At 42.5% G+C, this 24,798-nt stretch overlaps 1 protein-coding gene across 2 annotated transcripts in view; it reads left to right on the top strand.

The window, feature by feature from the left end:
* JAM3 (junctional adhesion molecule 3) overlaps window positions 1–24,798 on the top strand; it is a 59,746-nt gene that overhangs the window by 253 nt on the left and 34,695 nt on the right. The gene's annotated exons all lie outside the window — the stretch shown is intronic.

The following is a 24,798-nucleotide window of genomic DNA, read 5'->3' on the forward strand; positions in this document are numbered from 1 at the left end:
GGGCGCGCGCTAGGCGCTCGAGACCGCGGTCCCACGTAGTCCTCAGAGCAGAGTCCAGAGAGAGCACTGAGCCCGAAGTCTGCCCCCAGGAGTAAGGGACACTCAGACCCGGGGTCCCGAGCGCCGCGCCAGCCTCGCCTGGGGCATCAGGAGTTCCCCCCCGTTCTCGGGTCGGTCTGTGGTCTGCTTAGTTGCCATCGGCATCCCGTGATGTTTGCCAGAGTATACACAGCGAAGCCCCAAGTGACTGTTTGGGGGTGGGGTGGGCGGCGTACTAGGAAAACAAAGGCTTCTGTGTTGGAGGCTCATTGGGGGGTGGTCCTCGGGGGTGGCGTGAACAGTGAGGGTCCGGGCAGAAGCCGGGGAGCAGGACTCTGTGATGAGGGCGAAGTTCAGGGAGTAGATGTTGTCCCTATGCTGTGCTTGAAAGTGGTTTCCACAAACGTGTGGTTGGGAGAGATGAATGATCAAAGGCTAGCCAGGGGACAGGGGTGTCAGGAATGTCCCCTCCCGGCTTTGTTGGTCACACTGACAGTGTCCTATTCACAGACTGGAACAACTCCCTATTGAGAAGATCTGTTCACATGAGAGTTTGCAGTTTTTATCGCAGAAACATTTGGCAGTTTAGTTCAGGAATGAGTTTCAGGTTGGTGGTTTGTTAGTAAAACTAGTGGATGCTAAGGCCTTCACATCCCCTTAACTTATTTTTTAAAAATTTCTTTTTAATTTAATTTTTTTTTTAACCACTGGACCGCCAGGAAAGTCCCCATTAACTTCTTATTTTGGTATCCCGGAGGGGCTACTTGTGTGCCTTTCTTAACGCTAAGGACTGGTATTCACCTGTAGAACACAGGAGGAATAATCACAGTTTTGCAAAATAGCACTAATGACAAAGAATAGAGGTGATAGGATGTATTAATACACTTTGAAGGGATGTAGCTATCATTTTTAGTAGGGAGCTCTTTTCTGTTATTTGCTTATGCTCTAAATATACAGTAATATCTTGAAAATTGTATTTGGTCACAGGGCATCACAGCTGTGTCTCTTTTATTTTCATGATTACACTTTTCAATTGCTATTATTTACGCGTGTTCGCATTTTTAAAAAAATCTGGTTCCTGATATAATACAAACGTTCTTTATTAGCGACCCTTTGCCAGGCTCTGTTATAAAAATTTAATATGTATTAATTTAATATTGATAACTCTAAAAGGTTGTCAGTATCATTTTGCCCATTTTGTGGACTAAGAAACAAGTACGGAGAGATTCAGTAACTTGCTCAGGGTGACATCCCATGTGTTTCAGATGTGGAAATCAACCATTTGTGTTAATCCATTTTTTTGGTTACTTGTACTATTCTGTTTGACATGGAGTTCTTGTTATGGATCATTTTAACCAGATTTTTAAATGTTCAGCGCTGCGTGGTTTGTAGATAAAGTATTCTTTTGTTGAATTGGTGACAGGTACAATTCATCTTTGCAAATGTTATATACCACACGTCTTTTTTGAATGATTATGTGGTAATTATTGTTGGGTTTCCAAATCTTTTGATGTCCTAGAGAAGTGCTTCATTTAGAGTTAAAACAGTTACAGTTTGTGTATTCTTGGGGTAAGACAATTTATGTGTGAAAGTTTAGCAAAATCTGAAAATCATAATTTCCAGGACATTTTTGAAAAAAGTTGTAAATTTTCCATTTGCATATGTTTGGACCTCTGAAACATTTTTAAATGACCTATTTTGTGTTGTTTTCAGTCTTTTGAATTAATTATATCTGACTGATATAAGCGTTATCAGACATGCATGTGCACATGTGTGTTCAGAAAAACAAGGACCACCTGCCCTGAAGCATGCAGCGCTTCAGATCAGCTGTTCATTCCTGAAGGGCCTGTTGAAGGCATTTGTTCTGAGTGCTTCAGGCTGGGGAGACTGAATGGGCAGCTATTAGAGATTCTTAATCACAAGTAATTGCAGCGGTACCTACAGACAGTGTTCACACACCCAACCCCAAGCTCTGGGAAACTTGCTCTTAAGGCAGCCTGGCGGGGTAGGCTTAAATCAGTTCTTTTGAAAGAAACCAGATTTGTATTAATAGCCCACTTTTTGAGATGGCCATATAATGTGACTGAAGAGGCTGTGGATTTAGTACAATCCAGCCAGCAGCTGTTAGCGATGTAATCTTAGCAAATTCCTTCTCCATAAATTCTTTGCATTTTTTCACAAGCACAAGTGGAGTAAAACAAAGGAAAATTTGTGTGCGGATGAAGTCAGGATGTATGGAGTCTGCTAAGTGATACCCTAGTCATGACTGGATTCTCTTTAAGACAAGTGTATAATCAGGTGGTGAATGTGATGCTGTTAGGGCTGAAGCCGATTTCACATCTCCTGTGTTTGCCCCCTGGATGCTCACAGTACATGCAGATAGCTTCAGTGGAGTCGAAAGGGTTCCTGAAAGAAAGTTTTGGTAAGCACATTCTTTTACACCTAGTTTAGTAAGGACAGTATCCACTGTGGTTCTCTATATGGAGATCTAAGGCCTTAATTTTCTGCCTTTTCCCACATGTCATGGCACACACAAAGCTTCCTGAGAATTAGCCCTTGTTTCTGATGTCTAGGAATGCTGTAGTACTTTGTGTTGGTGGTGTGTCTTCTTTGTTTTTAAGTAATATCTACTATGTGTTATATATATTATTTTTCCCATGAGTAGTTAATATGTACAGCTGAGGTTTCAAAGCTGTTTGTGTAGAAACATCTAACTCGTTAATAGATTAGGACTACACAAACATTTTTTTCTTATGCCATCTTTCATTTTCACAGCATCCCAAGGCTTCTATGGTTCAGCTTTCTTTCTGCAAAATATTGCTCAAATCAAGTTCTTCCATGTTCACGTTGTCCGCTTTGCCCAACTTCAGCTCACAGTGATCTTTACTGTCTCTGAAGCGTAGCTTGTAGTTTGTAGTTCTGTTCAGTACAACAGACATTTACTGAGTATCTGTAATATGTCCTTCATGCTAGGGGTGCAGAAAGGAATAAGGCATCCCAAGCCCTTGAAGAGCCAGGATTATTGCATGCCGAATTATGTTGGGCTTTAGTTGTTGGGTGTAAATGCATTTTATCTTCTCAGTGTTATTAAAAATTCATTGGGAACAGAGGCTGAATTTAATTTCTTTTGTATCTTTCCAGGGACTATAGTAAATATTGCCTTTGTCACTTGAAAGTCAGTTAACATTTCTTAAACACTTCCTATGCGTCCAAGCACTTTTTTATGTATCTTATCTCCAGTGACCCCAGAAACTTTTGGAAATTCTTGGTTTTTACTACAGTAAAAACAGGAGTTTTTGTGGAAGAACGAGAATGGCATTTCTCGACCTGGTTTACTTTCAACATCTTCTTTCCTTCATCTACTCTATGTAGTTATATGAGGCTATGAAGAAGAAAAACATGGGGAAATGCTTGTGGAGTCATTTAAGTAACACAGTCATACACCATAGGATTCCAATTACACAAAACAGCTTTTCCTTAGAGGAAAAACATCTGGAAGATAGTGAACCAAAATGTTGATAGGTGCTGTCTTTGAGTAGCAGGTCTTATGGCTGATTTTTAAAAAAATTATTATTTATATACTTTGGCTGTGCTGTGCAGCATGTGGGATCTTAGTTCCCCGAACAGGGATCGAACCTGTGCCCCCTGCAGTGGAAGCACAGAGTCCTAACCACTGGACCACCAGGTCTTACGGCTGATTGTTTTCTACTTTTCTCTTGTTTTTCTGACTGATTCTTTTGGTTTTTTTTCCCCCAAGTTTTCTTTGATAAGGATTTTTTTAATATAATGAAAACAATTGCATTTTGGGGGCCTCCTAGACAAAATAGTGGAATTTTAAATTTGACACTTAGTAAAGATTTTCTTTTAAAGTGGGAAAACTTAGTTAAAAGTGATAGCATGTGATTGTGGCTTTTTCTAGCTCCTGAATTAATGTCAGCTGCAGTGCAAGAAGGACGGGCAGCCTTGGAGTTGGGTTTGATCACGCATTCTTTGTGACCCATTTGAGAGATTTGCTGTTCCTGGCTCTTGGGTTGGGCAACCAGCTGTGGCATCCTCAGCGAGTGCTTAGCTGGAAAACTGAAGGAGGGTTGATGAGAATACCTGCCTCTTCCTTTTTTGAACAAACAAACGGAATCATCTGAGTAGCTGCTTTGCTCTGCCTTTTCGGCATCAGCCCGTGTTTACTGGACCCCTCATTCGTGCCAGCCGGGCAGCTCCTGGGGGACTGTTTTCTTTGCCTTGGGTGATACAAATACCAGGCCAAATTGACTTCCTTGGGAAACAGGCTCTGAAAGATGTTTCCTGAAGTAAGCTGACAGCTGAAGTTCCCTTATCACTTCTTCCTGCCCACCAGGACTTCCTCGTGGGATGTCTTTCTCTAAGGAAAATATTTGACGTCTTTAGAATGAAGTACAGCTGTCTGGAGGATTACAAGGAATGCAGCACATCCTAAGACAACTGCCTTTTCTTTCCTTTTTTCTTTTTTTTTTTCAATTTGGTGCCATGTTTTTCCTCTAAAGTGTCTCTATCAGGGCTCTGGAGCTCAATCAGCCAATCCATCATTATTAGGCAAAAATCTCCGTTTTCATGGCAGTAGAGCTTTCCACAGGCAGAACAGGGACAGCTGAGATAAGCGCTTCCCCAGACCAGAAACATCACACAGTTTAGGTAGTTAATGAACAGAGTAGCACTTTGGGTAAATGTTTTACGTGTTCAGAAGTGAGAGCACTTACTTTGGGCTGGCCTGGTAGAGGAAAATTTCAAGAAGCAGCTGGACTTTGGGCAGTAATTTGGTTGACTTAGTGCAGATTTTTGGGGAATGGACGTGTTAGGGGCCGGTGAAGTGGAGGAAATACTGTGGCGTTGGGAATGCATCTGTTGTATTTTGGGACCAATGAGTTATCGTAATGATAACTAATAACAGCTGCCAGGCACTGCGGAGAGCGCTACGTTAGGGGGTCTTAGCCCATGTCAGCGGCCAGTCCCTGTAGGGCTCACATTGCAGGTGCTGAACCTGAGGCTCAGGCAGGTTAGTTACCTGGCCCAGGTCACAGCTGGTAAGTTGAGGAGCCAGATAGATGGTCATGGACCTTATTATGTAGGTTCTAGAAATTCATGTGGCAGTTTGAAGCAGGAAGTGATCTGATCAAATGATTTTACATGTGTTGGACTGATATTATATTCAAGATGGCGGGAGAGGGTAGGTCAGTTCGGAAGCTTCTAGAATAGTTCACAGTCACTCCCTTTAGGGTAGGTCTCTTGATGTTGAATTCATTTTTCTTTATATCCGAAAATATCTTTATTTTCATCTTGTTCTTGAAGTATAGATTTACTGGGTATGTAATTTTAGGTTGACAGTTATTTTGACTTGGAGCCTGGGCTCCATTACACGGATGCTTTCTGGTTTCCATCGTTCCTGTTGTGAAACCTGCAGTCACGTCATCAGCCTGTCTTTCTCCAGCCACTTTAAAGATCTTGTCTTCTCTTTGGCGTTCTGAAATGTTACTATGTGTGTCTAGGGTGCATTTCTTTTTAATTATTCTACTTGTTAGTTTGTTATACTTTGTGTATCTGTGACTTTATACCTTTCTGGAGAATTCTCAGGTAGTGTGAGTTCAAATACTGCCCAGCTTCTATTTTCGTAACTCTTTCCTTTTGGAACTCTGATTAGATAGATTCAGTCTTCCATCTTCCAAGACTGTCAACCTTTCTGTTGTAATTTCATGTTCTTCTTTCTTTGTGCTGTTCTGGGTTATTTATTTAGTTTTGTTTTACAATTGTTTCTTTTGCCAGCCATGTCTAATCTGTTATTTAACCAATGTATGAAGTTTTTTTTTTAACCCATTATATTCATTTCTAAAAGTTTACGTGATTCTTTTTATAATCTGGTTTCTTTTGCCTGCTCATTTTCACTCCTTTTTAATTTTATTTTTTTAAAAATAAATTTTATCATTTATTTACTTATTTTTGGCTGTGTTGGGTCTTCTTTGCTTCCCACAGGCTTCCTCTGGTTGTGGCGAGCGGGGGCTACTCTTCGTTGTGGTGCACAGGCTTCTCATTGCGGTGCTTCTCTTGTGGAGCATGGGCTCTAGGCGTCCAGGCTTCAGTAGTTGAGGCTCACAGGCTCTAGAGCACAGGCTCAGTAGTTGCGGTGCACGGGCTTAGTTGTTCCACGGCATGAGGGATCTTCCTGGACCAGGGCTCGAACCCATGTCCCCTGCACTGGCAGGTGGGTTCTCCACTGCGCCACCAGGGAAGCCCTTGCTTTTTTATTTTTAAACATTTCACGCACAGCTGTTTTATATTCTGCATGTGAGACTTCAAATATCTGACGTTCTTGGGGGTCTAAATCTAATGTTTGTTGTTTCTTATGAGTCTTACTTGCAGTGACTTGTTTTTCTTTACTCGTAAATGACGTTTGGTTGATCGCAATCTGTGCAGATCTGGGGACGCTTTGTGTGAGAGACATGGTCATCTGGGATGGCTTTCAGGGCCTGGCAGTGTTTGGAAGTCTCAGGCTCAGCTCTGCCTTCCTGCTGGCCCATTGGCGCAGTCTCCCTAATGACCCTCAGGGTCACGCCCCACCCATCCTATTATTTTCTGGGTTCAGCCTACAGCTATTTTACTTGCTGCGTTAAAGATCGCCCCCTTCTCGAGAGCCCAGAGGTGCAGTAAAAACTGCAGTTTGTTTGCGTGGGCTCTCCAAAGTTGGAGTGCCGAGGCCTTTTGGAGAAGCTAACCCACAGCTGGAGCTGGAAACAAGAACCTCGGCTTTACCTAACGTAGGCCCCCTTCTATATAACTTAAGGGTCACACACCTTCCTTTAAAAGTTTATATTCTGAAGGTAATGCTTTTGTTTTCATTTTTCAAGTATAAAATGAAATTAAAATATTGGCTCTGCTTTTTCAGAGCACATATACACCCACGAAGGTCTGATAGGGTTGGGGGAAGGGGTTGAATGAGTCTTGCTAAGCATCACTGCTGTCAGGATGGGGCTGTCCTGTTATAAAGACATATATATACCCAACTGCACAGCCGTTATCCCCATCCTTGGGTGGATTTATCTGAAGAGTAATGAGCATTGATCATTTGAAACGCAGCAACTTAAAATTTGGAGAATTACTGCTGTCCCACACTATACAGGTGTCTGGGACAGCAGCTCCCCACTCTGCTGGTAACAGGACAGGTGAAGAGCTCTCCAGGTGTTCAGATTCAGATGCCTACAGGGTGAGGTGAGAGGGACCACCCATCCCAGGCTCCGCTGTCCGCTGCCTCTCAGATCCTTTTCTGGGTGGAGGAGGGAGCGCACGTGGGTGTCAGGAACTCTGGACCCACTTCCCAGCTTTGCATGTGATTCATTTGGGGACCTTGGGGAAATAATATTGGTTTTAATCCAAGTCGCTTGAAAGTAATTTAAGCAGCATTCCTCTTCCCCTACTACCAACACATTCACATTTCTTTCCCCTGTTAGATAACTCAGTGTGAATTTCAGATCCAAAGAAGTGGTTTTATGGGAATACAAGAGAATTTTTAACTGATTCGTTGAATTACTTTATTTGTTCATTGAAAATTCATTTGAAGGTTTTGAAAGCCCAGTTCATAGAAATGTCTTCCTCTTCTGAAAGTTTGGAAGTTTTTAGAGCCGGGTAACCTTGGTCTGAAGCCCTCTTCTACTCCAAGAGGTTAGGAAATTACATCTTTCAGAAGCTCAGGTTTTGTGTTTGTTTTGTTTTTTAATCTGCTACAACCTTACTTACTGGATCTAGTGTTTTAAGAGTTCCTGTGTTTGTTTACCAGGAAGAAAAAAATAGACCACTATTTGGTTGGGTTGGTAATCTGTTGTTTGATATCTAGTGTCAGATATGGAGTTTTCACTCTGACCGTATTTGGTCTCGCTTTTAAGTCCACTGCCGGTAGAGAACGTTAGCCGTGAACCTCTAGAGCAGTGGTTCAGTAAGAACAAATGTTTGTGTCTTTAATTCACCAGGTCCTGTTTCAGACCTTCATCTGTGGAGTAGTTTATGTCAGGAACACCGTGTAGATGATGGAAGTTATGGCCCTTTTTTCCAAATAGTACTTTCATGTACATATGTGGAAATTTTATATACCATTTTGGGGGTTACAACCCCCAAAAGATCATTTGTGACCTCAGGTTGAGAGGCCTCCTTGAGGGCCCAGGGTCCCTGGAGTGTGTGTCTTCTGAAGTAGATGCTGACTGCATGCAGAGCTCAGGACTGGTATACAAGTGTGTTCTTTTATTATTCTGTTACTTCTTCTTTCCCTTAACTCCGTCCCAGCCTGACTTCTGGGAGGCTGTGTTATGGATGGTGACTGTCGTGTGAAGCATCTGGTCGTAATTTCCGTACATTTCCAGTTTAGCTCACTCTGTGGGTAGGTCAGAGGGAAGACTTTGATTTAAATGGAAAACAAAGTATGCACGTGGCTTCAGAGATGCTTAATTCTGCGATTCTGCAGTGCTCTGTCGTGTCAGCACAGCTCCAGGAGGTGTGCAGGGTGAAGTCCCAGGAAAAACAGAGAAACCCTTGCTGGAGCTGCGTTTCCATCTCCCTCGGTGTCCGTGTCTGTGTCTGTCTGTCTCTACCCTAGGCAATGGTGATGAGAGAACAGGCCTAAAGGACGTCTCGTGACGTTGGATGAGGGATCTGGCCCTTGCTGAAGCCAGAACAAATACCCTCCCGTGGCCCCGTGGCTGACCCTCCTCCCCTTCCCCCTACATGTGGTTTGCAGCACAGAGGGCTGCTTCCCCTGGGCATCCTCAGGCTGGTGACTTTCTCTGGGACGAGTGCGTTTTCGTGTTTTGTTCCCTCTTCCACTAACACATTTGCTTTCTGTGCTGTTCTCGGCAGGTACGTTTTCTATGTGCAGAGTAAAACGTGTTAGGACTTTGGTGTTTCTGTCCTTGTGCGAGCAGCGCCTTTCAGCTCCCAGTTTTTTCTTTTCTTTTCTTTTCTTTTCTTTTTTGCGGTACGCGGACCTCTCACTGTCGTGGCCTCTCCCGTTGCGGAGCACAGGCTCCGGATGCGCAGGCTCAGCGGCCATGGCTCACGGGCCCAGCCACTCCGCGGCATGTGGGATCTTCCCGGACCGGGGCACGAACCCGCGTCCCCTGCATCGGCAGGCGGGCTCTCAACCACTACGCCACCAGGGAAGCCCTCAGCTCCCAGTTTTGAAGCTACTTCTCACAAAACTTGGAGGAAGACTCTTTAACTGGCGCTCAGAGACTCCAGTCTGGGGTCCTGTCTTGGCTCTCCTGCCCTGCCCCGCAGGACTGGGCTGTACAAGTCCTGGGCTCCAGCAGAGGCGCTGCCTTCACGGGAGAATCGCTGGGTTTGGGCTTCGGGTGGCGGAGACGAGGCACTTTGGCATCCACACCAGCCCTCTCCATAGAGGAGTTGGGTTCTAGAGAAACATAGCCTTTTCCTTTTCTTTTACAAGATAATGGCTATGTCATAAAGAGAAAATTGACCCTAAGAGTGTATTCACTCAGGGAAATCACGCAATTTGGAGCATGGGCTTGGGCTCTGTAGAGGTGTTCCATCACTGTCTCCTGAATCGTCCTTGTGTGTCGCCATTTGTTTTATTGTCACGGCCCATCTACCCCAGCGCAGATCACCCTCTTTCTGTTCAGTTCCACTCACTCCCTGGTATCCAGCTCAACACACCTCTCTGTAAAGGCTTTTTTAGGTCTCTAGCCTGTAGCGATCTCTTCCTTTCTGAATTCCTGTCCGTCAGGAAGAACGTAAGCTACACCAAGGTTTGAATCTCAGCTCCACTGTAGGACTTGTCCAGGTCAACCTCCTTACCTATAAAAAAGCAGAAAAACGTATAACTTTGTAGGATTGTTTTGCAAGCCAGTGACTATATATAGTGTTCCTGTCAAAGTTATCTATATGAGTGCTAACAAAAATTACACTGATCGATATAGTAAAATTAAAATTAATTACATAATTAAGTGCTTAGCAGAGGGCCTGGTATAATAAGCTCTCAGTGCTGGGTCTTAGAGATTTACTGTCACTACTAACTGTTGATGCTGCTGCTAATACTCCTATTACTACTTTACTACGATTCATTTAATCCTCAATTACTCAGAGGCAAGTGGAAAATGAACCTTATCAAGTGTAGGCTTTTGGACTCCTCCATTACAAGGAGGCCCCTTCCAAGGCCCCAGGTTTCATCCTAGCAGTGTCCTCAGATTTGCAGAACGTAGACGCCTTAGCTAGAATCAGGTAAGACTGTTCTCTTCTTCCCCTCTGCTGCCTTCGTGGCCTTGCACTGGCCCAGCACAGGGAGGTGAGTGTCTGTTCTTAGTTGTGGTTTGGGAAAGGGGCAGGGGGTTCACTAGCCATTTTAGATGGGGGCCGACACGTATTTCTATTCAAACAAATTACAACCTGGACAGATGAGAAACCAGGGCCTAATTTGTATGTTTCTTAATTGTTATTTTAAATAATTTCGAGTCAGAAGACCTGGTTTCTACCTTGGCCTCTGATACTTTCAAGTTTTGAGGCTGTAATTGTCTCCTAATATATCCGAGCCCTCTTCTCTTTATCTATAGATAAATACCCACTTTACAGGACTCTTAGGTACATCAAGTGAGACTGTACGTGAAAGTGGTCCTGTACATTATAAAATGCTATGCGGATGTAAACAGTGTCATTCTTGGCTTTATTCCCCTTGGGTGCTAGGATTTTGTTAGTCCTCTGGTTCTTTTTTTTTTTTAATTTTTATTGGAGTACGGTTGATTAACAATGTTGTGTTAGTTTCTGCTGTACAGCAAAGTGAATCAGTTATACGTACACATATATCCGTTCTTTTTTAGATTCTTTTCTCATACAGGCCATTGCACAGTATTGAGTAGAGCTCCCTGTGCTATACAGCAGGTCCTTATGAGTTATCTATTTTATATATAGTTCTCTGATTGTTTAGGTTACAAACCGAATTTAGAGGAACTTTCTCCTATTAAAGCTTCCCTGATGCCTTATTTTGATGAGATAGCAAGTTTTTACATTTAGTTTTTCTGTGTAGGAAAGACATTTCATCTAAAGTACATATTGGTGTCCTGATTTTTTCTTAGAAAAACAAAAATCCAGTTTTAAGTTTCAAGAGTAAAGAAGAAATTATCTGACATTCTTGGATTTAAAAAGTGGTTCAGTGATATTTGTAGAAAAGATTAGACCTCTTTTGCTTGGGGACATTTTCAGGCCTGCACTAGCAAACTTTGAATAATAAAAAGTTTCAGTGGAAATTCCAGCATATCTTTAAGTAGAGGAGCTGCCAATATAAATCAGTGTGTTTACATTAAAAATAAGCATCTTTTTAGATAAATAGCTATGAAGAATGGATGAGTTCAGGACAAGAAAATGTCACGTGAGTATAGAGGCCTCAGTATCCACAGGAATCCCGTGTCCTGGAACCAGGGTGCCACGGGAAGGTGGGCGCCCTCAGCTGCGGGCGTGTCCAGAGAAAGTAGGGGAGAGAATGAAAGAAAGCCCTCAGGAACTCAGCAAGTCACTGCCTCTGTTTAGACCCAAGGGGCGTGTAGTTTCCAAAAAGTGCTAAAACAGAGCATGCATTAGGCATGGAGTCTGGCCTCCCAGCTCTCCTGGGTTACGTCCCTGCTCAGTTCAGGGCGTCAGCTGAAGAGCCGAGTCCTGCAATCCGCCTCGTTCCAGACCCGTGAGATAAGATACTTAAAGCCATTCCCTCTTCCTACGAGGGATACTGGTGTCGGACGTCTGTGGAGGAGGGAACCGTCTTACAGGCCTGATTTCTCACCACCTGTCTGGTTACAGGAGGCCTGAGTTCACCCTGGTTTACACTTGGTCTCAGCGAGTCCTCCAATCCTCTTTGTTAGCTTTATACCCAAAGAAGTAGTATTTACCCCTCAACTCAACAGACATGTAGGTTATAGAATTTTGGAGCCGAAAAGAGACTGTGAGACAGGGTTTCTCAAGCTTGGCGCTGTTGACATTTTGGGCGGGTTAATCCTTTGTTATGGGGGCGCTGCCCTGTGTGTTGTGGATGTTTAGCAACACCCCTGGCCTCTCAGTGCCACTACTAGCACCCCCAGCTATGACACCCAGAGATGACTCCAGGTGATTCCGGGTGACCCGGGTGGCAGGGTCTCTGCAGTGGAAACCCTCTGCTGTGAGAGGCCCAGAGACGCGCAGTGCCCAGCTTGGGTCATGACTCCCGCCTGAGTGGGAGTGTGGAGCTACACCCACTTCCCAGTTTCCCCTACCTTAACACAGAGTGGAAATACCTCCTAAAAACTACCTGCAGTTGCTGCTCTGCGTTTCAGGGCGTTTTTGCACGTTGGACGGAGTCCTGGCTGGTCACCTGCTCCCTGCCTCGTGTGTGGGAACAGGGTCCTTAGCAACACCTTCACCTTAGATTAATGACATTCTCAACTCACGCTGCTGGGGTCTCTTTCGGGCATCAGTGACAAGCTCAGTGTCTTGCAGAGACACCTCCTGGCCTGGGCTGGCCTTGAGCGGGGAGAAGGCTGACTTGTGGCTGTGAGTCAGCTCTACAGGTTTTTTTCTGCTAGCAGAGAAGGAAGCATTGTCAGGAACGCAGAATCCAAACTACAAAGAATTAAGAACAATTTAAAACTGTATTTTACTTGAAATAATATTTGTTATATTTCTGACCAGAGAATGTTTACTTCAGGTTTACGTTTTCTTGCTTTCTTTTTCTATTACAAGATGCCACTTTAAAAATCTCCCAAATCATGGAAAGTCATTTTAAGGTGTGATCTTCAGGTTTTTAAATTTAAAACCTATTCTTAGTTTTCCTCTTCCAGATCTGTGCCCTTCTTGGTGCCGTAAGATGGATACTGAGTTCTTGCCTTTATTAAGGGCTCTAGCCCTTGAGTTCGTGAACATTTCATGCTTCCGCAGTTGTGAGCACGGTTTCATCTTTTCCAGTCATTTCCCGTCCGTGACAAACCTGTCCACTTTGTAGGGCGCACGGGAAACATCCCCCTTGAGCTTCGCCACTTCATTCCCCAAACCTCAGGGTCCCCCACCCCCTGGGTCCAGTCCGTATTTATTGAGTGACTGCTGTATGCACAGGCCATCACGATGAGGCCGTGCCCCTCCCCGCCCGGGGAGGAGACAGCGCTGGCCGCTTCTCCCACGCCCTGTGGGCCTCTGCCTGCCTGCGAGCGCACGCGGAGGCTGCGGCGTAGACGGCTGTTGTCTAAGGAGAGAGCCAGAAAGTGCCCCTTCGGAGAGGAAGGCTCAGCGCTTCCAAGCTAACAAAAGTCTTCCGTTGGAAAGAGGTCTGTTAGTGAAGCAAGCTAGTTCTCACAAAAAGCACAGTAACCAAAGCCAGATAAAACCCATTAGAAAGTTCACGTGAGATATTCGGAATTTGCAAAATTAGCTTTAATGAGCCAGGAAAGGTGTGAACTGTTTCTTCCAGGGCAAGATCTGCTTTTCCCAGGCATGTAAAGCCAGAACCAGTGGTCCCTGAGCCGAAAGGCTCCCAGGCCGAGTTCCCTGTGCGGTGGGTCGGTGTCACCTGTCACAGGTGGGAAGCCTTCCGCTGCATCCATCACCCCAGGGCACCGGCAGGGCCCTCAGCTGACGACTGGCTGTGAATTAGACCAATAGCACTGCCTTCTCTTGTGTTTTCAGGCCTGATTTTTATGGTCTTCTGAAGAGCCAGCGCTGGCCCCCTCCTCCGACCTCCTGCAGCGTCTGCTCTGGGCTGGGGGGCCGGTTACAGCAGCATCAGCCTGGAGGGCGCCGAGGCCGCTCCTGGTCTAGATGTTCTTTTCCTCACCCCCGCCCTCTACGTGGTGGAGGGTCCGGTGCACGCGGTGAAACATGGTGCAACCGGCCGGGTGAACTCTCCCCAAGCTTCTGCTTGCATTAGGAGAGGGCTTTGAGGTGACCCCCTGTCCCCCTTTTTAGTGCCTTTCTCTGGACCTTCCGTGGAATGACCACTTTTCTGATCCAGACGAGTTTCCGGGACTTAATTGCAAGGCCCTGCGTTTCCGGAGGCATGGCTGCTCCCCCACTGCCCCTGCACCAGCCCCACCCCAGGGCCCAGGGTCCACCCACACAGCCTTTCCTGATGAGGAGGGGGCGCCACACAGGGGAAGCCCAGTGCTTTTCAGGCCCAGATGACGAGGAAGATCCCTCAGGAAGCTGTACGCTGAACGGGGTGGGGGTGGGAGGTAGCAGGATGAAAAAACCTGTCATCAGGCTCCCGTTATCTCTGAGACCACCTTGCGGTCCCGCTCTTCGTTTGTGTGTCCCAGCAGGCGGCGAGCTGGTACTCCTTGGCGGCAGCATGCGTGGAACTGCACGCGGCAGGACAGCAGCCCGGGCGAGAGTGCACGTGTGGGGCCGCGCTGACCCTCTGCGCGGGTCCTCCTCTCTGGGGGGCGGCCATCACAGTGCTGCCTCACGGGGCTGCCCGGAGGACTGTGAGAGCCCAGAGCCTGCAGGGGCCGGTGCTTGGCACGCAGGCGTGCTCCTGAGGACGTCGGTGCGCGTGCGTGTGTGAGATGGCGCGCAGCCCTGTATCTGTGTGGACGTCTGTAATTCATGTCATGTACACACACACCCTGCATTCTTGTTTAGTGTATGGCTGTAGTTTTGACTTGGAACCCGCATGTCATTCCTGTTCCCGAGTGTACAGCTCATTTTAAATTGCTTTCCTGTGTTAAATGTTGCCACATGAGAGGGCTGCTTGTCACGTACAAGCTATTTTCTGTTTCTAGAGACCTGCTGTCTTCCTTGGTTCTGAAACCGCCCTCGCCTTCATGTGATAAGGAGGCTGGGGAGGAGGGAGGAGAGGCTGGACCCGGATAGCCGAGTTGCTTGGCTCAGGGAATACGCTGGGCCTGAGTTATAACAGTGGGAGATTGGGCATGTGGGTATCCTGTTAATTTATGGATCTACAGAAAGGAAAAAATGAAACACTTGTCTGCTGAGACAAATTATCTAAAAAGAACACAGAGATTCCTGCTTTATTATTTATCTGGAATGAGAACAACACGTTTTTTTCGAAGCTCCAGTTTGCTTTTTCCATTTCATTTTGCAAATTATTTATTTTTGAGAAATGAAAATCAAATACATTTAAGGTGCATGTATATGTGCCATGTAATTTTTTTTAATTGGATTATAGTTGTTTTACAATGTTGTGTTAGTTTCAGGTATATAGCACAGTGATTCAGTTATGTTTTTTTCAGATATTTTTTTCCCTTACAGGTTATTACAAAACATTGAGTATAATTCCCCGTGCTATACAGTAGGACCTTGTTGTTTATTTTATATAGTTTGCTTTCTTAAAAATTTTATTTATTCTTTTGGCTGCATTGGGTCTTCGTTGCTGCACGTGGTCTTTCTCTAGTTGCAGCGAGCAGGGGCTACTCGTTCGCTGCAGTGCGTGGGCTTCTCATTGCAGTGGCTTCTCTTGTTGTGGAGCACAGGCTCTAGGCACGCGGGCTTCAGTAGTTGTGGCACTCAGGCTCAGTAGTTGTAGCTCACGGGCTCTAGAGCGCAGGCTCAGTAGTTGTGGCGCACGGGCTTTTTGTTGCTCCGCGTCATGTGGGATCTTCCTGGACCAGGGCTCAAACCCGTGTCCCCTGCATTGGCAGGTGGATTTTTAACCACTGTGCCACCAGGGAAGTCCTTATAGTTTGCTTTTAACTTGTGATTTTTAACCATTTCTGCACTTTGCCATTCTTTGCTTTATTCCTTGGTACATTGTAGGGTCCCATTTTAAAGTTCAAAGACAGGGCCCAAAAACTTAATTCTGGCTGTGTGGGGAAGATTGTTACCTGGTCTGAGAAAAATTAGGAGCTCCTTCCTTTTGAAAACTATGATCTTACTCACCCATAGGATCGTGCAGAAGGACAGAAATGAAAGTGCTTGAATTGTCACTGGTGTCTTTCTGTAGCTGAGTTAAACAATGGATGTGTGGGGTGCAGGCAGGCGTGCAGCCCCGGTGTAGGAAAGGTGTAGTGAGGACAAAGCGGCATCTTCAGGCAACCATGTTGGTCCTGTATCCTTATGCCCTAAGCTCCTCAGAAAGGAAAAAGTTCGGGTACCTCTGTACCTGTGCCCAGTCTTGGGAGTGAGGGCTCTGGCTTAGAGCTGCTGCATCCTTATTCTGCAGGTCACCATGTCACAGGGCCACCCACCTGAACCTGTTTTTCAGTTTTGGAAACTTTTAGAAAACAGTTGAGATGTAATTGACATGTAATAAACCACATATATTTCGTGCAGTTTGATAAGTTTGGCCTGTACATGAAGTCCTGTGACTTCTGCCACAGTCAAGAATTTGGTCCTGTCCACCGCTACCAAGTTTCCTACTGCCCCTTCCTCTCTGCCCACCGTCCCCATCCCACCCCATCCTGCCCTGGCCCCAGGCAACCACTTACTGTTTTCTTTCACTGCAGGCTGGTTTGGATTCCACAGAGCTTTGTGTAAATGGAATCGTACCATAGGTACTCTTTCTCATCTGGCTTATTTCCCTCAGTATAATTACTTTGACGTGTTGCAGCAGCGTCAGTAACTCACTTCTTTTTACGGATGAATGGAAATAACTGCAGTTCATCTGTTCATTGTTTATGGTTGTTTGTGTTGTTTCCAGTTTTTAGCTGTTACAAATAAAGTTGCTGTGAATATTTGTGTACCAGTATTTCTTTGAACATCATTCTCTTTGGTAGGTATCTGGGAAGAGGATGATATGTAGATAAATAGAATGAACCAAATGATAGGCATGTGTTGAAGCTCGCTTCCAAAGTGACTGTGCCTTTACACTCCCGCCTGCAGTGGGTGAGAAACCCAGTTTCTCGCATCCTTGTTGCGAAAAGACTTGACCTAGTCAGTCTTTTTAGTTTTAACCATCCTAATAGGTGTGTAGTGGTGTCTGAGTACTTTAACTTACATTTCAATAATGGCTAAGGATGGGGAGCATCTTTTCTTGTGTTTCCTTTCCATGACGCCTCTGTCTCAGTTACCCTACTCTTCCGCTTTGGGGTGAGAGCAGTAAGTAGATGAATGGGTGGGGCTGTGTTCCAGTGAAACCTTATTTATCCAAATAAACAAACAACAGCAAGAGAAAACAGGGAGCAGGATGTACACGGCCTTCGCATCATAGTTTGCTGACTCCTGACATAGGTGATCCAGATGTCTGCAAGTAAAGATAGATTTACTTCTTTTCCTATCTGGATGCATTTTAAAATTCTTTTCATGCCTGATGGCACTGGCTAAACTGTCCAGTACAGTGTTGACTGGAAATGGTGAGAGCGGATAGACTTGTCCTGTTCCTGATCTTAGGGGGAAAGCAGTCTTTTATCATGAATCATAATCAATCTTAGCTGTAGATTTGTTGTGGATACTGTTTATCAAGATTAGGAAATTCTTAGGGCTTCCCTGGTGGCGCAGTGGTTGAGAGTCCGCCTTCCAGTGCAGGGGACACGGGTTCATGCCCCGGTCCGGGAAGATCCCACATGCCATGGAGAGGCTAGACCCGTGAGCCATGGCCGCTGAGCCTGCGCGTCCGGAGCCTGTGCTCCGCAATGGGAGAGGCCACAACAGTGAGAGGCCCGCATACCACAAAAAAAAAAAAAAAAAAGATTAGGAAATTCTCTCAAGCTGGTTTGTTGATTCTTTTTTTTTTTTTTTCTGTTATCTATCTCAGGAAGTTCTTTTCTATTCCAAAAATTTTTATCAGGAATGGTAGATAATGGTTAGATGGTTAATGGATAATGGTTAGATTTTGTCAGATTATTTTTGGATTTATTGAGAATGTCATATAGTTTTTCTTTTTTAGTATGATGAATTATATTAATTGGTTTTCAAATGTTTAGGCAAGCATCTATGTTCATGAGATATATTGGTCTGTATTTTCTTTTCTTATAATGTGTCTAGTTTTGATATTGGGGTAATGCTGGCCTCATAGAATGAATAAGTTGGGAAATATTTCCTTTTCTTCACATTTCTGGAGCAGTTTGTTCAGAATTGGTATTATTTTTTCTTAAGATGTTTTGTAGAATTTACCAGTTAAGCTGTCTAGGCCTGGAGTTTGCTTTTGTGGGGAGGTTTTTAGCCTCTATAAATTCTTCTTTTTTTAACCCCCAAAAAATTATTTATTTCTGGCTGTGTTGGGTCTTTGTTGCTATGCACGGGCTTCCTCTAGTTGCGGCGAGCGGGAGCTACTCTTCATTGTAGTGCGCGGGCTTCTCATTGTGGTGGCTTCTCTTTGTTGCGGGACACAGGTTCTAGGCGCATGGGCTTCAGTAGTTGCGGCAGGCAGGCTCAGTAGTTGTGACTCGTGGGCTCTAGAGCGCAGGCTCAGTAGTTATGGTGCGCAAGCTTAGTTGCTCCGCGGCATGTGGGATCTTCCCAGACCAGGGCTCGACCCCGTGTCTCCTGCATTGGCAGGTGGATTCTTAACCACTGCATCACCAGGGAAGTCCCTAAATTCTTTTTTTTTTAAATAGACATATAGATATTCATCTCTTCATTAAAGAGTAAAGGAAAGTAAAAGTACTCATAAAGTAAAACTCTGAGTGCAAGTTTCTCATTTCTTCTTGAATGAGCTTTGGTGGTTTGCGTCATTCAAGGAATTAATTTACTCTGAGTTGTCAGATTTGTAAGCATAAACTTGCTCAGAATGTTGTCTCAATGTTCTTTTAATGTCTGTGCAGTTGTAGTCACCCCTCTCAATTCTGCCAGTGTTACTCTGTGTCTTCCATTTTTCCTGACCAGTCTAGGTAGAAGCTCATTAATTTTGTGATCTTTCCAAAGAGCCACCTTTTGGTTTTATTAGTTTTTCTCTATTTGTCTGTTTTCTCTCTTGTGACCTCTGCTTTGATCTCTGTTATTTACTTTATTCTGCTTATTTTGGATACAATTTGCTTCTCTCTTTCTGCTGTCATAATGTAGAAGCTGAGATGGTTGATTTGAGACCTTCTCTTCTAATATAGGCCTTTACTGGTATAAATTTCACTCTACTGCTTTAGTGGCCTACCACAAATTCTTATGTCATGTTTTCATCTTCATTCAGTTTAAAATACTTTCTAATTTTCTTTTGATTTCTTCTTTGACCTATGGGTTATTGAAAATTATGTTATTCAGTCTACAAATATCAGGGATTTTTCAGATACTTTTCTGTAATTGATTTCTAGTTTAATTTTATAGCTAGAGAACAGACTTTGTATGACTTGAATTTTTAAAAATTTATTGTGGTTGGTTTTATCTCCCAGAATATGATCTACTTTGGTAAATATTCCATGTGCACTTGAGAAGAATGTGTATTTTACTGTCTTTGGGTAAAATGTTCTATAAATGTCAACTAAGTCACATTGACAGTGCTTTTTAAAATCTTCTGTATCCTTACTGATTTTCTTTCTACTTGTTCTGTTAATTACTGAGAGAAGTGTATTGAAATGTACCCAATAATAACTGGATTTATATATCATATAACATAGCTTTGTTATTAGGTGCATAATTGTTTAACATTGTTATGTCCTATTAACAAATTGAAGAATAAAAATCATATGGTAATCTCAGTATATGCAGAAAAAGCTTTTGACAACATTCAACATCCATTTATGGTAAAAACTCTCAACACAGTGGGTATAGAGGGAACATACCTCAACATAATAAAGGCCATATATGACAGGCCCACAACTAACATCGTATTCAGTGGTGGAAAGGCAGAAGCATTTTCTCTAAGATCAAGAACAAGACAAGGATGCTGACTCTCACCACTTTTATTCAACATGGTATTGGAAATCCTAGCCACATCAGACAAGAAAAGGAAAGGGAATCCAAACTGGTAAGGAAGAAGTAAAACTGTCACTGTTTGCAGATGACATGACACTATACATAGAAAGTCCTCAAGATGCCACCAAAAAACTACTAGAGCTCATCAGTGAATTCAGTAAAGTAAAGTTGCAGGGTATAGAATTAATATAGAGAAATCTGTTGCACTTCTGTATACAAACAGTAAGCAATCAGAAAGAGAAATTAAGAAAAAAATCCCATTTACAATCTCATCAGAAAAGAATAAAATACCTAGGAATAAATCTATGGAGGTAAATTACTAGTACTCAGAAAACTATAAGACACTGATTAAAGAAATTAAAGATGACACAAACAGATGGAAAGATATGCCAAGTTCATGGATTGGAAGAATTAATGTTGTTAAAATGACTATACTACCCAAGACAATCTCCAGATTCATTGCAATCCCTATCAAAATACCAGTGGCATTTTCCACAGGACTAGAACAAATAATCTTAAAACTTGTTTGGAAACACAGAAGATCCCAAAGAGCCAAAACAGTCTTGAGAAAGAAGAACAAAGCTGGAGGTATCATGCTTCCTGATTTCAAACTATACTGCAAAGCTACAGTAATCAAGCCAGTATGGTGCTGGCACAAAAACAGTTGCACAGATCAATGGAACAGAATAGAGAGCCCAGAAATTAACCCACACATATATGGGCAATTAATTTATGACAAAGGAGGTCAGAATATACCTCATCAATAAATGGTGTTGGGAAAACTGGACAGCTACACACAACAGAATCAAACTGGACTACTTTCTCACCATTTACAAAAATAAACTCAAAATGGATTAAAGACTTAAATGTAAGACTGAAGCCAGAAAACGTCTAGAAGAAAACATAGGCAGTACACTCTTCGATATCAGTCTTAGCAATATTTTTTTTTTCAATCTGTCTCTTCAGACAAAGGAAACCAAAGCAAAAATAAACATATGGGACTACATCAAACTAAAAAGATTTTGCACAGCGAAGCTTATCAACAAAGTGAAAAGGCCACCTAGTGAGTGGGAGAAGATATTTGCAAATGATATATCTGATAAAAAGTTACTATCCAAAATATAGAAAGAACTCATACAACTCAACATCAAAAAAGCCTCAAACAACATGATTAAAAAATGGGCAGAGGAGCTGAACAGACATTTTCCCAAAGAAGACATACTAATGGTCAACATGAAAGGTGATCACCATCACTAGTCATCAGGGAAATGCAAACCAAAACCACGATGAGATGTCACCTCACAACTGTCAGAATGGCTTTTATCAAAAAGACAACAAATAACAGTGTTGGTGAGGATATGGAGAAAAGGGAGCCCTCATGCACTTTTGCTGGAACATAAATTGGTGCAGCCACTGTGGAAAACAGTATGGAAATTCCTCAAAAAATTAAGAATGGAACTACCATGTGATCAGCAATTTCACTCCTGGATATTTATTTGAAGAAAACAATAATACTAATTGGAAAAGGTATATGCACTTCTGTGTTCATTGCAGCACTGTTTACAGTAGTGAAGACATAGAAGCAACCTAAGTGCCCATCAACAGGTGAATGGGTAAAGAAGATGTGATATATATATATATATATATATATATATACACACACACACATACACATACATACATACAAACACACACATACACACATTGTGGAATATTACTAGGTTATAAAAAAAAAGAATTAAATCTTACCATTGGCAACAACATGCATGGACCTAGAGGGTATTATGCTAAGTGAAATGAGTCAAAGAAAGACAAACATTGTATGATTTCACTTATGTTTGAAATCTAAAACACAAAACAAATGAAGAAACATAACAGAGACAAGGTCATAGACACAGAAAACAAATAGGTGGTTGCCAGATGGGAGGGGGTGGGGGGGAGGAAAGAAATAGGTGTATGGGTTTGAAATGTGCAGTGTAGGGAATGTAGTTAACAGCTATATAGTATCTTTGTATGGTGATGTATCGTAACTAGACTTATGGTGATCATTTTGAAATGTATAGAAATATCAAATCACTATGTTGTGTAACAGGAACTAACATAGTGTTGTAGGTCAGTTATACTTCAGTGAACAAACAAACTCATAGAAAAAGACATCAGATTTGTGGTTATCAGAGGTGGGGGCTGGGGGAGGGGGAATTGGATGAAGGCAGACAAAAGGTACAGACTTCCAGTTATAAGATAAATAAGTCCTAGGGATGGAATGTACAACATGATAAATGTAATTAACACTCGTATGCTATATATGAATGATGTCAAGAGAGTAAATCCTAAGAGCTCTCATCAGATGAAAAAAATTTTTCCATTTCTTTAATTTTGTATCTGTATGAGGTAATAGATGTTTACTAAACTTACTGTGATAATCATTTCATAACGTATGTAAATCAAATTATTATACTATACACCTTAGACATACAGTTCTATATGTCAGTAATATCTCAAGAAGACTGGAAGAAAAATAAAAATAAATAAATTGTAATTATATCCTCTTGATGAATCGACCCCTTTAACATGAGTGACCTTTCTAAAAATCCCTGTTAATATTTTTTGCTCTAAAGTTTACTTTGCCTGATATTAATATAGGTACCCCACTTTTCTCTTGACTAGTGTTAGCATAGTATTAGGTGGGCCAAAAAGTGCCTTTGGTTTTTTTTAAGTACAATAAAAGACACATTTTTCATTTTCACCAAGAACTTTATTGAACAACATATTCACTGTTTTGTTCCACTGCCTTCTGCCATTTTTCAGGCAACTTCATAATTCCATCTTCCCAAAACTTTTTATCTTTTTGAGCAAAGAACTGTTCCAGGTGTCTTTTCAATTCCAGGGAATTGAAATTTTTTCCACTAAGAGAATTTTGTAAAGACCGAAATAAATGGAAATCCAAAGGTACAGTGTCTGGTGAATATGGCAGGTGAATCAGAACTTCCCAGCCAAGCTGTAACAGTTTTTGCCTGGTCATTAAAGAAACATGCGGTCTTGCGTTATCCTGATGGAAGATTATGCGTTTTCTTTTGTCTAATTCTGAACGCTTTTTGTGGAGTGCTGCTTTCAGTTGGTCTAACTGGGAGCAGTACTTGTTGGAATTAATGATTTGGTTTTCCATAAGGAGCTCATAATAGAGGACTCCCTTTCCAGTCCCACCATATACACAACATCACCTTCTTTGGATGAAGACTGGCCTTTGGTGTGGTTGGTGGTGGTTCATTTCACTTGCCCCATGATCTCTTCTGTCATGAAGACATACTAATGTATGTACGGTATCCACTTTTCATTGCTCGTCACAATTTGTTTTAAAAACGGAACGTTTTTGTTACATTTAAGTAGAGAATCGCATGTGGAAATATGGTCAAGAAGGTTTTTTTTGCTTAACTTATGTGGAACCCAATCATCAAAGTGATTCACATAACCAAGCTGGTGCAAATGATTTTCAACGCTTAATTTGGATACTTTGAGTATGTTGGCTATCTCCTGTGTGGTATGATGTTGATTGTTCTCAATTATTATTGTCTCCATTTGATCGCTATCAACTTCAACTGGTCTGCCTGACTGTGGAGCATTGTCCAGCAAGAAGTCTCCAGCATGAGACTTAGCAAATCACTTTTGACATGTTCGATCAGTCATAGAACCTTCTCCATATGCTGAACAAATCTTTTTGTGCGTTTCAGTTGCATTTTTACCTTTCTTGAAATTATAAAGCATAATATGCTGAAAATGTTGCTTTTTTCTTCCATCTTCAGTATTAAAATGGCTACACAAAAATTCACCAATTTTGATAAGTCTTTTTTTAAATGCGTGCTGATATGACAGCTGTCACATACAATCTAACAAAATTGTTTTGAATGAAGTTAAAGACAACTAAGTGCTACTAGAGCCATCTTACAGAAAAAAAATGAATGGAACTTTTGGCCCACCCAATATATTCTCTTATTTCTAATCTTTTTGTATCTTTATATTTAAAGATGTCTTGCATTTTAAAGAACTCTGACAATCTCTGCCTTTTAATTGGGATGTTTAGACCATTTACATTTAATGTGATTATTTTTTATAGTTAGGTTTACATCTATTAGTTTTCTATTTGTTTTCTACATGTCTTATCTGTTCTTTGTTCCTCTTTTCCCACTTCTTTCAGATTATTATTTTATTTTATCTCCTTTGTTAGTTTCTTAGCTGTTACTCATGAGCTTGACACATGGGTATTTTATAGAATGTCCCTCAGTTTGAGTTTTTTTGATGTCTTCTCATGATTGGCCTTGGGTTATAGATTTTGAGGGGGTAGGTGGGAGAATTCCATAGAGGTGTAGTACCCTTCTTATCATCATATTACCATGACATTTCACTGATGATGTTGCCTTGATCTCTGAGTTTAGGTGGTGGCTTCTGGGTTTCTCCCCTGTGAAGTTACTGTTTTTCCTTTTTTGAACACTATTAGAGGTTCAGCCAGCCTACCTCAAGGGGAGGGCAGAGTATCAAATAATTTGTGGACATATGAGAAACCACCACAATAGCTAATAAGTATTCGGTGGGATCAGATATTCTGAAGCTGTCCAAATATTCTGTTTCTCTTTAAAGTTTTTCAACTAAGTTTGGCAATCATCAGTGGATCTTGCCTGAAGCAACTATTACTTTGTTGTTCCAAAGGTGGTTTTCTGTTTCCCTCATTCATTCTACGTTATTAATTGGGATTCTTCTGTAAAGAAAGTTCTCTGTCTCCCTTCCATTTGCTTATTCATTCACTTATTCCTATCTAATGGACTCATGGATACTTATTCTTTGTGTTATAACAGTCTATCATCATTTATTATTCCTATCTAGTGGACTCATGGATACTTATTTCTCTATTTGTGTATATTTGAAATAAACATTGATTTGTACTAGTATCTCTGACTGGTCCAGCCCTACAGGGCTGCTTCTAGCTTC

The sequence above is a fragment of the Neophocaena asiaeorientalis genome, unplaced genomic scaffold (assembly GCF_003031525.2).
Source record: "Neophocaena asiaeorientalis asiaeorientalis breed wild unplaced genomic scaffold, Neophocaena_asiaeorientalis_V1.1 scaffold424, whole genome shotgun sequence".
In the NCBI taxonomy this organism is placed as follows: Eukaryota; Metazoa; Chordata; class Mammalia; order Artiodactyla; family Phocoenidae; genus Neophocaena; species Neophocaena asiaeorientalis.